The sequence below is a fragment of the Nanorana parkeri genome, unplaced genomic scaffold (genome assembly GCF_000935625.1).
Source record: "Nanorana parkeri isolate BGI_ZX_2015 unplaced genomic scaffold, ASM93562v1 scaffold1455, whole genome shotgun sequence".
NCBI classification, from domain to species: domain Eukaryota; kingdom Metazoa; phylum Chordata; class Amphibia; order Anura; family Dicroglossidae; genus Nanorana; species Nanorana parkeri.
The window spans coordinates 119,815-132,633 of NW_017307723.1; the positions used below are offsets into that span (position 1 = coordinate 119,815).

The window sequence follows — 12,819 nt, forward strand, 5'->3', positions numbered from 1 at the left end:
GGGTTAACTAAGAGTTAAATAGAAACAATTTTTATTTTTCACTTGTCAGCTTGCTTGAAAGTGACGCTAAACTCAGGAGTTGAAGATAAAAAATACATGCAGGTACCTAAACGTTCCGTGTGCACCAAGCTTTAGTAAATTCCCCTCAGTGTTTATAAAAATCATACAGCTGCAGATACAAAGTAACATTGTTTCTTTTGTATTTACTCATTCATCTGGAGATCACAGAGGTCTAACCCTAACCCCTAACTACTAACAACCATGTATCTTATTTGTGTATCACTCGGCTGTAGATCCTCCAATCATCTCTGACACTGTCCTTCCTTCTGGAGGAGGGCTACGTCTGTTCCCCATGGTCCCTGTGTGTGCTGTAAAGTAGTCACCGCTCCAAGCTCGCTCCCGGGATGGACTACAATCTCTTTTAGATTGTAAGCCCTCAGGGGCAGGACCCTCCTTACCATCTTGTCTTGAATTGTATTGTGATTGACACTGTTGGCGCTCTATAAATCCTTTATTATAATAATACAAATCAGTAAACTAAACCTGAGATTGTAGTCGATCCCGGGAGTGAGCTCGGAGCGGTGACTACTTTACAACAGATACAGAGACCATGGGGAACAGACGTAGCCCCCCTCCAGAAGGAAGGACAGTGTCAGAGATGATTGGAGGATCTACAGCCGAGTGATACACAAATAAGATCCATTGTTGTTCAGAGTTCAGGGACCTGAATGGATTTGTAAGATTTCTCTCCGGAGTTTAGTGTTGCTTTAAATGACATCACCTCTGTGATCTGCAGATGAATGAGTAAATATAAAAGAAACAATGTTACTTTGTATCTCACGGCTGAACAATGTTTATAAACACTGAGGGGAATTTACTAAAGATTGGTGCACATGGAGAGAACTTCGGCTGATTCACCAGGAATTGGCTGAAATTCCATCCATGGGGGGCTCTATCATCTCAACAGATATCGACCATTAGATTGACTTTTCCCAAAAGGACAGGCTGGAAAATCATTGGCCGTACAGCGGTTGCAGAGGATTGGCTAGCACCGCTATCAGATTACAATGTCATAGCCCTCACCTGTTTTGGGAGTGAATGGCGAACTGAACCAAGCACTGGCACTGTGGACCCCAGCACCGGAGTACAGGTGAAACTCAAATAATTAGAATATCGTGCAAAGTTAATTTATTTCACTAATGCACCTTATGCGGTGAAACTAATATATGAGAGAGACTCATTACATGCAAAGCGAGATAGTTCAAGCCGTGATTTGTCATCATTGTGATGATTATGGCTTACAGCTCATGAAAACCCCAAGAACCCCAAATCTACAACCTCAAAAAAGTAGATTATTACATGCAATCAATAAAACAAGGATTGTACATAGAACAATATCGGACCTCTGCAAAGTACAAGCATGCATATGTACTCAGTACTTGGTTTGGGCCCCTTTTGCAGCACTTACTGCAATTACTTTTGCACGATATTCTAATTATTCGAGTTTCACCTGTATATTGGTTAAACAGCAAACCGGACCACAGACACACTCCAGTGTGCTGGTAGAGGGGTTCCCTTTAGCAATTCCCATTTAAAACAAACCAAATGTAGACTATTGAAGCCTGTGGGTGGATACTCAATCTAGTCCTAGTCTGACCTCCAGTCAGATAGTGAGGAACTCAAAGGGGATTCCATCCTTATGTAACATGCTGATGACTTCATAGTAAAGACGTTCATTTAACACCTAACCAATTCCCAGTCACGCTGTAAAAGCCCACATGCAGACTACTGGAGCCTGTGCATGGATTTCCTACCACCAGAGGTTGATGGGACCTTTTACTTGTAGACAATCACACTTTAAGAGCTTGTTCACAGCATTTTGTGGTCCAGATCTGGAGCAGATCTGCAGATGTGGTGCTATGAGTGCAGTCCGTTTTTTATGTGTTTTTACCGCGTTCCAGTTTAAAAAAATATAATTTTTTTTTGTGGAGTGGGGCTGCGCATTTTCGTTGTGTTTTTAAATTGTATGTATCTTCCTGCACTCCTTACCGGATCTCCTAGGAGATGATGTCTGTAATAGGGTGCTTGTAGTGACCACGGAGGCACCGTGTAGTCAAGTAGTAATTCCAAAAGATGTCACCAGCACTCCAAAAGTAGATTCAATATATTTTAATGACAACGGTCATTCAAAATCACAAGTACTTTCGGGGCCACGTTGGGTCCCCGTCACCAGGCTCAGAATTCGTTGTGTTTTTGACACGTTCATGCATTTCCGGACCGTATCCGGACCGGACAAAATGTGACATGCAGTATTTTCTCTCTCCGGACCGGAATGGACTGCGCACGTGAGAACTGTAGCCCATAAAACACATAGGGATACATTGGGATGCATTTTGGGTGCTGGAGCGCACGGTTCTGGTCTGGACACAATCCGGACGTCGTGTGAACAAGCCCTAAAGGTCCACATTCAGACTAAGGATTCCTTACTTATGTAATGGAGTGTCAGTGACTCCAGTTCATGGGAATCTTTACTGGATGCACGCTCACATTTTAAAAGCCTACAGACAGACTCCTAGTGCCTGTTAATGGATCTCCCCCTTCCCAAACTGTGCCCCCTCTGGCTCTCAAAATGCCTGAACAATCTGATTAGATGCCGGCATTGTTCAGGTGTTATGAGAGCCAGCGGGGCCGACTAGCAAGATACTGAAGCTTGGACCAGCGGGAGATTCCTCCAGCCACACAGTTTAGCGTAGACGGAGGAATCTGTTGCACTTTTTCCATCTGGTCCGGTTTGCCGTTTATCTGGTGCATTCCTGTACCTGGGTCCACAATTCTGCTGCCTGGTCCAGTCCACTGTTCTCCTAATTTGCACATGTGTTGGGTTCTGCAGTCCCACTGCCTGGTCTGGTTTGCCATTTATCCAGTACTCCCCTGTGCTTGTGTGCGCAATCCCATTGCCTGGTCCAGTTCATTGTTCTACTGATTTGCTCATGCGCTGGGGTTCGCAGTCCCACTGCTTGGTCCAGTTCGCTGTTTATCTGCTACACTCCTCTACCTGGGTCTGCAGTCTCACTGCCTGGTCTAGGTCCACTGTTCTACTGGTTTGTTCATGTGTTGGGGTTTGCAGTCTCATTGCATGGTCCAGTTCATCGTTTATCCAGTACGCTCCTGTGCTTGTGTCCGCAATCCCATTACCTGGTCCAGTTTATTGTTCTTCTGGTTCACTCATGTTTTGGAATCTGCAGTCACACTGCTTGGTCCAGTTCGCCATTCACTCCCAGAAGGGGTTGTGTCAGGGGCAGTGCTTCCTGAAGTAGTCAAATTTTCTAGTACCTGTGTCCGCAGTCTCACTGCCTGTTCTAGGTCCCCTGTTCTACTGGTTTGCTCAGGTGTTGGGGTTCACAGTCCCATTGCATGGTCCAGTTCATCGTTTACCCAGTACGCTCCTGTGCAGGAAGCTGCAGTCCCACTGCTTGGTCCAGTTTGCTGTTTATCTGCTACTCTCCTCTACCTGGGTCCGCAGTCTCACTGCCTGGTCTAGGTCCACTGTTCTACTGGTTTGCTCATGTGTTGGGGTTTACAGTCCCATTGCATGGTCCAGTTCATAGTTTATCCAGTACGCTCCTGTGCAGGAAGCTGCAGTCTCACTGCTTGGTTCGGTTCGCCATTGACTCCCAGGAAGGAGCTTTGCTTCCTGAAGTAGTCACATTTTGTAGCAAGTTCAGAGACACATTGCAGGGGAATCAAAAAATAATTTATGGAAAGGAAAAACTGTGCAAGTAAGCATTTAAAGTACTTTTATTTTTCTGTGCTCTTATCTGCTTGTTTTATACTGGTGACAGGGTCTCTTTAACTGTTAATGCGCTGCAAGGTATTGGCCTTTGTAAGCCATTTATGGGTTGTGCAAGGGTCTTGGTTTGTGAATCTCCTGTCATGTACAGCTTGTCACCAGCACTCAGGCACAAGGATTCCCACCTTTGTACCTATTGCAGCGAAGGTTCAAAGATTAGGCTCTAAGTGCAATGCCAGGCTTTTATTACAGCCGTCCTAGGGACTGTCGGAGCGCAGTCCCCAGTTAGGACTTGTCGTGGATATATCCCCGTCTCCAGGTTCCTGAATGACAGGTGACAACTCGATATAAGGCAGAGAGGTAAGGGGCCCCTGCACTCCCCAGGGCCAGTTCTATTTACATTTGTATTATTCATTTCTATTTCTCTAACATATTCTGCCACGCTGTACAGAGAACACTGAGCCAGTCACATCAGTCTCTGTACAGAGGAGCTTACACTCTAATGTCCCCCCACAGTCACATCAGTCTCTGTACAGAGGAGCTTACACTCTAATGCCCCCCCCTCCCCCACAGTCACATCAGTCTCTGCGCAGAGGAGCTTACACTCTAATGTCCCCCCACAGTCACACACCATTATACATTTATATAGCTCTGACATATACCGCAGTGCTGTACAGAGAACTCTGAGCCAGGGACGTGACTCTCTACACCAGAGGAGCTTACACTCTACTCTCCCCTCACAGTCACACACTATTATTATACATTTATATAGCTCTGACATATACCGCAGTGCTGTACAGAGGACACTGAGCCAGTCACATCATTCCCTGTACCAGAGGAGCTTACACTCTAATGTCCCCCCACAGTCACACACAATCCACACCACAAAGAGTTATACCGAAATGTCCATATACAAGAGAAACAATGAAATACAAGTCCCAAGTTTGGTCACATGTTTTCCTGGACTTCTTATGTCCTATTCAGTTAGCTCAATGACACACATAACCCCCTGAGCTCTTAGGATGTCTGTGGTACGTCCAGGCTTCAAGAGGTTAAAACAAGCTCCCCTGCCAAACCCCCCATCATGATTACTGGCCTTGTCCACTCCTCCCAGGATCCCATGACCACAACAAACAGGATGGCATCTGTTCTCCGATGTCCTCTGCAGAGTGTGAACCAGGAAGCACCTAGCTCTGAGCATTTCTGGGTTCAGGGCTGCCAACCTGGTGCTTGTATGACTGGAGCAAAAAGCAGAGGAGACGTCAGTGGTTTAAGAGACCCCTGATGTCACCATAAAGCAATCTGTCACTTCCCCAATGCTATCACATAGGTGGTGGTGGTGGTGGGGTGTAATTAGCCCTCTTGTGATATCAATAAAGTGAAGTGGAAAAAAAAAGTGTTAAAAAATGAAATTATATTAAAATAAATAAAAAGTAAAAGCACCCTGGTGCACAAAAATGCAAATGTGTGTGTAGGGTGCCCATGTGTATGTAGACAACGAATGCGCAAGACATATTGGGAATCACCACACACGCGTGTGAGATAAATAATTTCTAGGTCCCTTATGGTCAACTTTACACTGATGAGCGGTAATGGCTTTTGGACACCATACGTTTTTGCCATTTTGCAGGCAGACAGTTTTGACGTTTGTCATATTTGGTATCTATCTACCCGACACAACCCCATCTTTTTATTTTACACAAACAAAATGGGGATAAAATTGTGTTTGCGTGACCAAAATTAATTTTAGTGTATTTTTTCCTTAAAATTATAGATTTGGTAAACAGTTGCACATATCATGCAACTAAAAATTGCCCTGAGCGAAAATGGTTACGCACTGATAACTATAGATACACTATATTGCCATTAGTATTGGGACGCCTTTACACGCACATGAACTTTAATGGCATCCCAGTCTTAGTCCGTAGGGTTCAGTATTGAGTTGGCTCCGCCCTTTGCGGCTATAACAGCTTCATCTCTTCTGGGAAGGCGTCCACAAGGTTTAGGAGTGTGTCTATGGGAATGTTGGACCACTTGTGAGGTCAGGTACTGATGTTGGAGGAGAAGGCCGGGCTCGCAGTCTCCACTTTAATTCATCCCAAAGGTGTTCAATCTATGCGCAATAATGTTACTGTTCAAGTGTGCCAAGAAAAATATTTGTATTCCATTAATGGTTGTAGTTCCCTGTTATATGGACATTCCAGAAGCACTTTCATTTGAGGTGAGAGTTCCCCAATAACACTCCTAACCTAACCCTTTAGAGCAACCTTAACCCCTCAAGTGTCTCAAGAAATAATAGTTATTGCGGTTTAAATACTTATATTGTATTGCTCCGTCTTGTATCTCTGTGTACCAATATCTGAGTATCGGAAGCATTTTCACGTTTGTATAAAGCCTGGAGAAGGGATCTATAGGGCATCCTTGAAGCTGGCATCCTTAAAGTTAGGGAACTACAAGTCCCAGTTTAGCGGGGGTCGGTGATGGCGCCCCTCCTCAGTCCTGCGCCCGGGCTAGCCCCCCCCCGGTTGTTACGCCACTGGATGTTTGCCAATAAAGGGGATCACCTGAACCCCAAACTATCTGTATAGTTAGAGTAGCAGTTTGCTCAGAGCTCAGCTTCGAGTATTCAGATAGGAGAAGGTTAATAGTACAAGATAAAACGCTGACCGTCTACTCTATTCACACGGATTCTCTATACCGGACGCCAGAAACCAACAGCGCCAATACCCTGCCACTGGAATCAAATGTATCAGACGTGCTGCATGCCATACAATGGGAATGATTTTATACTCTATACACTCAGATACTTTATTCCCATCCGTGTGATATGATAAATGTCCTTTGAAAGCTGCGGGCCATAAAAGTCACCTTTGTTCAGCAGCCAAGGTTGATATTTACACTCCGGTGCCATCTGGCTCCTGGCCCATACTAGTCCAGGCTTTCCATAGAGTCAAGGTCATCCGTAGAGCATGAGCTAAAACCTCCGCTGACCTCTCCTCGACTTCTGTGTGCCCGGGACATCTCGTAGCTAGGCGAAGGGACCAATGGGATGTTTTCCGTATGATGTGGAGGGAAGCTGTCTCAGAATCCTATCACCCACAGCAAAGGAACAAAATACTAAAAACAATGTATAATTGGGGGTAAATGTAAATATACCTGAAGAGTCTAATCACTTAAATGCTTCCTCCTGCCTGCAGCAGTCTGATCACTGGGGAGGGGAGACTGAGGAAATGTTTCCTTGTGCATGCAGCAGACTGATCACTGGGGGAGGGGAGACTGAGGAAATGCTTCCCCCTGCCTGCAGCAGACTGATGACTGGGGGAGGGGAGACTGAAGAAATGCTTCCTCCGGCCGGCAGCAGACTGATCACTGGGGGAGGGGAGACTGAGGAAATGCTTCCCCCTGCCTGCAGCAGACTGATGACTGGGGGAGGGGAGACTGAAGAAATGCTTCCTCCGGCCGGCAGCAGACTGATCACTGGGGGAGGGGAGACTGAGGAAATGCTTCCCCCTGCCTGCAGCAGACTGATGACTGGGGGAGGGGAGACTGAAGAAATGCTTCCTCCGGCCGGCAGCAGACTGATCACTGGGGGAGGGGAGACTGAGGAAATGCTTCCCCCTGCCTGCAGCAGACTGATGACTGGGGGAGGGGAGATTGAGGAAATGCTTCCCCCTGCCTGCAGCAGACTGATGACTGGGGGAGGGGAGATTGAGGAAATGCTTCCTCCTGCAGCAGTCTGATGACTGGGGGAGGGGAGACTGAAGAAATGCTTCCTCCTGCCGGCAGCAGACTGATCACTGGGTCAGTGATCACTGGGTAGTAAAATAGTATTTAAGAAGGGAGACTGAGGAAATGCTTCCCCCTGCCTGCAGCAGACTGATGACTGGGGGAGGGGAGATTGAGGAAATGCTTCCCCCTGCCTGCAGCAGACTGATGACTGGGGGAGGGGAGATTGAGGAAATGCTTCCTCCTGCCTGCAGCAGACTGATGACTGGGGGAGGGGAGATTGAGGAAATGCTTCCTCCTGCCTGCAGCAGACTGATGACTGGGGGAGGGGAGATTGAGGAAATGCTTCTTCCTGCCTGCAGCAGACTTATGACATCATCTCAGCCTAGGCAAAGTCTCTGAAGTGGGCCCCAAGGATTGATAAAAGGTGGAACTTGTCTGAATAATGATACTGTTGCCATTTACTGTGACACGTCAGGGGGATGGCAGCGGGGCCACACACACTGCCCGAGTTTTGTCTGAGTCAGCTGACATTGGAGCAGTGTATGGCCAGCTGATAAGTAATGAGCCTTTCCCCTCCATCTATGATGACATCTACACAAAGGTCACCATCCTGCATTCCCCGAGCTCAGCGATTGATACTCTTTGCCCTTTCACACACAAACCTTTTGTCACCTTCTGATATCCCTCGAACACATCTACCGGCTCCATGAACTCTGATTCACATTTACCTGAAGGTCGTCTATTGTCGTCTATTGTCGTCTATTGTCATCTAGTCACATAGTTACATAGTATATGGGGATGAAGAAAGACACAGGTCCATCAAGTTCAACCTTTCATACGTTTGACTTTCTTGCTGCAATTGGAAGGAATATGTCTGCAGAAGTATCTCCAGCTCCGAGCTTTCCGAACACACCAAGAAATCGGCGAAATTCAATATACACTATATTACCAAAAGTATTGGGACGCCCCTCCCCCTCCAAATCATTGGATTCAGGTGTTCCGTGACACTTCCCGGCTACTAAATATTCCGCGGTCACCTGTTACTGGGATTATAACAAAGTGGAAATATATCGGAGTCAACTCAATACTGAACTTTACGGACTAAGACTGGGATGCCATTAAAGTTCATGTGCGTGTAAAGGCGTCCCAATACTTTTGGCAATATAGTGTATATTTGTATGGTTTGTACACAGGAAGGTCAGGAAGCGGAGAGGTCTGATGACTGATAATGAATTTAATTGCACTTTGGAAATCTCACTTTTTTTAATTGGCCCTAACGTGTTCCGAGCTGTGCGAGTTCACACACGTCGTGACAACCGCAGGATCCTAAGATGAAATGAGATAATTGACGCAGACCAAGCTGACCGCATCCAAACCCAAAGGAGAAGGAAAAACATTTTTCGGAATAGACCTGCATAGCTGGCAACGCTTTATTCATCATTTTCAGGATCAAATGCTGAGGCAAATCAGAGCAACGCGGAGAAAGAGAAAAGAAATAATCATTTCAGCTCAGCGCATTGCAAGGTTGTATGGCAGATCCTCATCTGCTTTTGTTCTGTAGATGTAATGAGATAGGTCATCCCAGGGTGAGCGTCAGGGTGTCACCAGGACAGTAAGTGGGGATTAATATATATATATACTGTATATACAGTGTGGAAAATAATGATTTGCTCCCTTGCAGATTACAAAGAAATGAAAGGTCTATAAGTTTTATCATCGGTGTGTTCTAAATGATAGAGACAGAATATCAATCCAAAAACCCGGAAAACATCACATGACACAACTTTTATAAATGGAGTTGCAGTTCAGTGAGTAAAATAAGTATTTGATCCCCTACCAACCAACAATAATTCTGGCTCCTCCCACAGACTGACCATGTGGTACACAGATGAGTCCTGTCACTTTAAAGGTCCCCACACACCTTGCGATAATCGGGGGAAAATCCCGCGATCGTACGATTATGGTAAGGTGTGTGGAAGCCGTGCGAACCTCTACTACTGTAAGGTCGCACGACTTTTAACTTACGGACATGTTCGAAAATCCGCCGAGCATCGTACGATGTTCGGCGGGTGTGTAGCATGTTCGTACGATAAAAGCCGGACGGGCCGGTGTGCGCAAGCGCACACTGCCCGTTCGGCATTGCGGTCATAGGAAGCCCGCCCCTCGGGGGGCGCGGCTTGCGATCATCACAAGTACGATCTGCCTGTCCAAGATGGGCAGATCGTACGTTTTTTTAAGTACCTTACAACCATCGCAGTACCTTATTTAAGTACCTTACAACCATCTTGCGATGGTTGTAAGGTGTGTGCCCAGCCTAAAGGTGCCCATACACCTTACAATTATCTGCAGATTTTTTGTGGTCAGATGGAAAAAGTGCAACAGATTGGCCCAGGTGGAGATTACTCCATCCACATAGTTAAGTGGAGGATGGAGGAATCTGTTGCACCTTTTCCATCTGACCCCAGAAAATCTGCAGATAATTGTAAGGTGTATGCCCAGCCTAAAGGTGCCCATACACTGTGCGATAATCGCAGGAAATCCCGCGATCGTACGATAGTCGCAAAGTGTATGGAAGACGTGCGACCGTTTCTACTGTACGGTCGCACGTCTTTTGTCTAAGGAGCACGCTAGAAAACCAGCCGAGAATCGTATGATTTTCGGCTGGTTTAGGGGACCTTAAAGGTGGCCATACACTTTACAACCCTCGCAAGACCTTAGTCTTGCGAGGGTTGTAAAGTACTTTAAAAAAACGTACGATCTGCCCATCTTGGACAGGCAGATCGTACTTACGATGACTGCAATGAGGGGCGGGTTTGCGAGGACGGCAAACGGGCAGTGGGCGCCCGTTCGTCAGTTGTCGGACCAGCAGGCCACCAACTCGCCGAGAATCGTACGATTCCCGGCGGGTTTTCTAGCCTGCTGGTTCGACGGAAGACGTGCGACCGTACAGTAGAAACCATTGCACGCCTTCCATACACTGCACGATTCTCGTACGATCGCGGGATTTCCCGTCATTATCGTACGATTATCGTAAGGTGTGTGGGGACCTTAAGAAGGTGCTCCTAACGTCAACTCGTTATGTATATAAATGAAAACCTGTCCATAGAATCTCTTTCTTCCATTCAAACCTCACCACCATGGGCAAGACCAAAGAGCTGTCAGAGGACGTCGGGGACAAGATTGCAGACCCTGGTGGCTACCAACCTGCTGATCACATTCATTCGTGAAGTTTTTTTACACTTCGTCCCACTTCAGCCGCTTGCCAGCTTCCTTCACATACTGCTGGCAGGGGCGTATCTGCCGCGAGGCAAACAAGGCGTTTGCCTGGAGCGCCAGATTCCCTGAGAGCGGCAATTGCTGTGGTTCTCTTCCCTTGATAAATAAAATGTAGAAGAGAACCGGAGGCTATCGTAGCGGCGGGGACGAGGCCGGCCGGGACGAGGACGGTTGGGAGGGTTGCGGCGGTGTCCAGGCAGCGGTCGGCGGCGCTTTGAAACTGGCCTCTCTGTCTCTTCTTGCCGCTCTCATTGCTGAAATTTTTTTTTCTCTCAGGATGCTTAGACCCCTGATGTATAATTAAAGAGGACCTGTCACCGGGGGGTAGAAGGAGACCAAGTGTTCTGAGTCTCCAGAACAAAGAGGACCTGTTACTCCTAGTGACAAAAAGTAAAAAGAAAAAATTGTTACAAAAAGTACAAATAAATAATAGACAAAAATACATAAAATAACACAACTTGCACCCCGCCCCCACCAACCCCATTACCATTATCTTTTAATTCCACTGAATATATACAGCCTGGGAGGAATTTTACTTTCTAACCTGTAGGTGAACCGCAATCACACAGACAGTAGACGCAGTAGCAGGAATGCGTCCCATCAATGTTACCTTGGCTATAACCGGCTATGATCAAAGTTCAATCTGCGTCACATGACATTGCTACCAACCTGGAACCGGATGCAGCATAATGTGTGTTATTTTTATGTCTCTTATCGCGTTATTTTCTACCGTTGTGGCCTCATTCACGCAGGCCGGGGCATACATGTGTTTATAGGACATGCATATAAATGCATGTATTAATTTTAAATGGTACCATTCACACCGTGCGTTTAGCTGTGTTCTGGTGCATTCTGGTTTCCTGTGTCTAGAGGAAAGCGTTTAAATACCTTAACCCTATGGAAACGCAGGTATGTTGGAACGCAACGGAAAGTGATCTGGAAAGTATGAAGCTTGTTTCTCTGTGTTTAAGGACTCGTGCACATGCAGGCTCCCGGGGGGCGTACATAGCGGTGCCACCTTTTCTTCAAGCGCAACCCAAACAGCAATACCAATTTGTTTGGGGAGAATATACCAGAGAGAACAAGAAGAGACAGCCCGGAGAGAGAGAGGAGAGACAGCCAGGAGAGAGAGGAGAGACAGCCCGGAGAGAGAGAGGAGAGACAGCCCGGAGAGAGAGGAGAGACAGCCCCAGGAGAGAGAGGAGAGACAGCCCGGAGAGAGAGAGGAGAGACTGCCCGGAGAGAGAGAGGAGAGACAGCCCGGAGAGAGAGAGGAGAGACAGCCCGGAGAGAAGAGTGATGAGAGATAGTCAGAATGAAAAAGAGGAAAGACAGCCAGGGTAGAAAGAGAGGAGAGACAACCGGGAGAGAGTGAGGAGAGACAGCCAGGAGAGAGAGGAGAGACAGCCCGGAGAGAGAGGAGAGACAGCCCGGAGAGAGAGGAGAGACAGCCCGGAGAGAGAGGAGAGACAGCCCGGAGAGAGAGGAGAGACAGCCCGGAGAGAGAGGAGAGACAGCCCGGAGAGAGAGGAGAGACAGCCCGGAGAGAGAGGAGAGACAGCCCGGAGAGAGAGGAGAGACAGCCCGGAGAGAGAGGAGAGACAGCCCGGAGAGAGAGGAGAGACAGCCCGGAGAGAGAGGAGAGACAGCCCGGAGAGAGAGGAGAGACAGCCCGGAGAGAGAGGAGAGACAGCCCGGAGAGAGAGGAGAGACAGCCCGGAGAGAGAGGAGAGACAGCCCGGAGAGAAGAGTGATGAGAGATAGTCAGAATGAAAAAGAGGAAAGACAGCCAGGGTAGAAAGAGAGGAGAGACAACCGGGAGAGAGTGAGGAGAGACAGCCAGGAGAGAGAGAGAGAGGAGAGACAGCCAGGAGAGAGAGGAGAGACAGCCAGAGGAGAGAGAGGAGAGACAGCCAGGAGAAAGAGAGGAGAGACAGCCAGGAGTGAGAGAGAGAGGAGAGACAGCCAGGAGAGAGAGGAGAGACAGCCAGGAGAGAGAGAGGAGAGACAGCCAGAAGAGACAG

General features: G+C 47.4%; 1 protein-coding gene across 1 annotated transcript in view; it reads left to right on the forward strand.

Moving 5' to 3' along the window:
* Positions 1-4,062: 4,062 nt before the first annotated feature.
* The window catches only part of ACSL5 (acyl-CoA synthetase long-chain family member 5), a 43,881-nt gene continuing 35,124 nt past the window's right edge, over positions 4,063-12,819 (forward strand). Inside the window, exon 1 of the mRNA XM_018570112.1 lies at positions 4,063-4,150. The gene's annotated coding sequence lies outside the window, so the exon portion shown is untranslated. The remainder of the gene's footprint in view (positions 4,151-12,819) is intronic.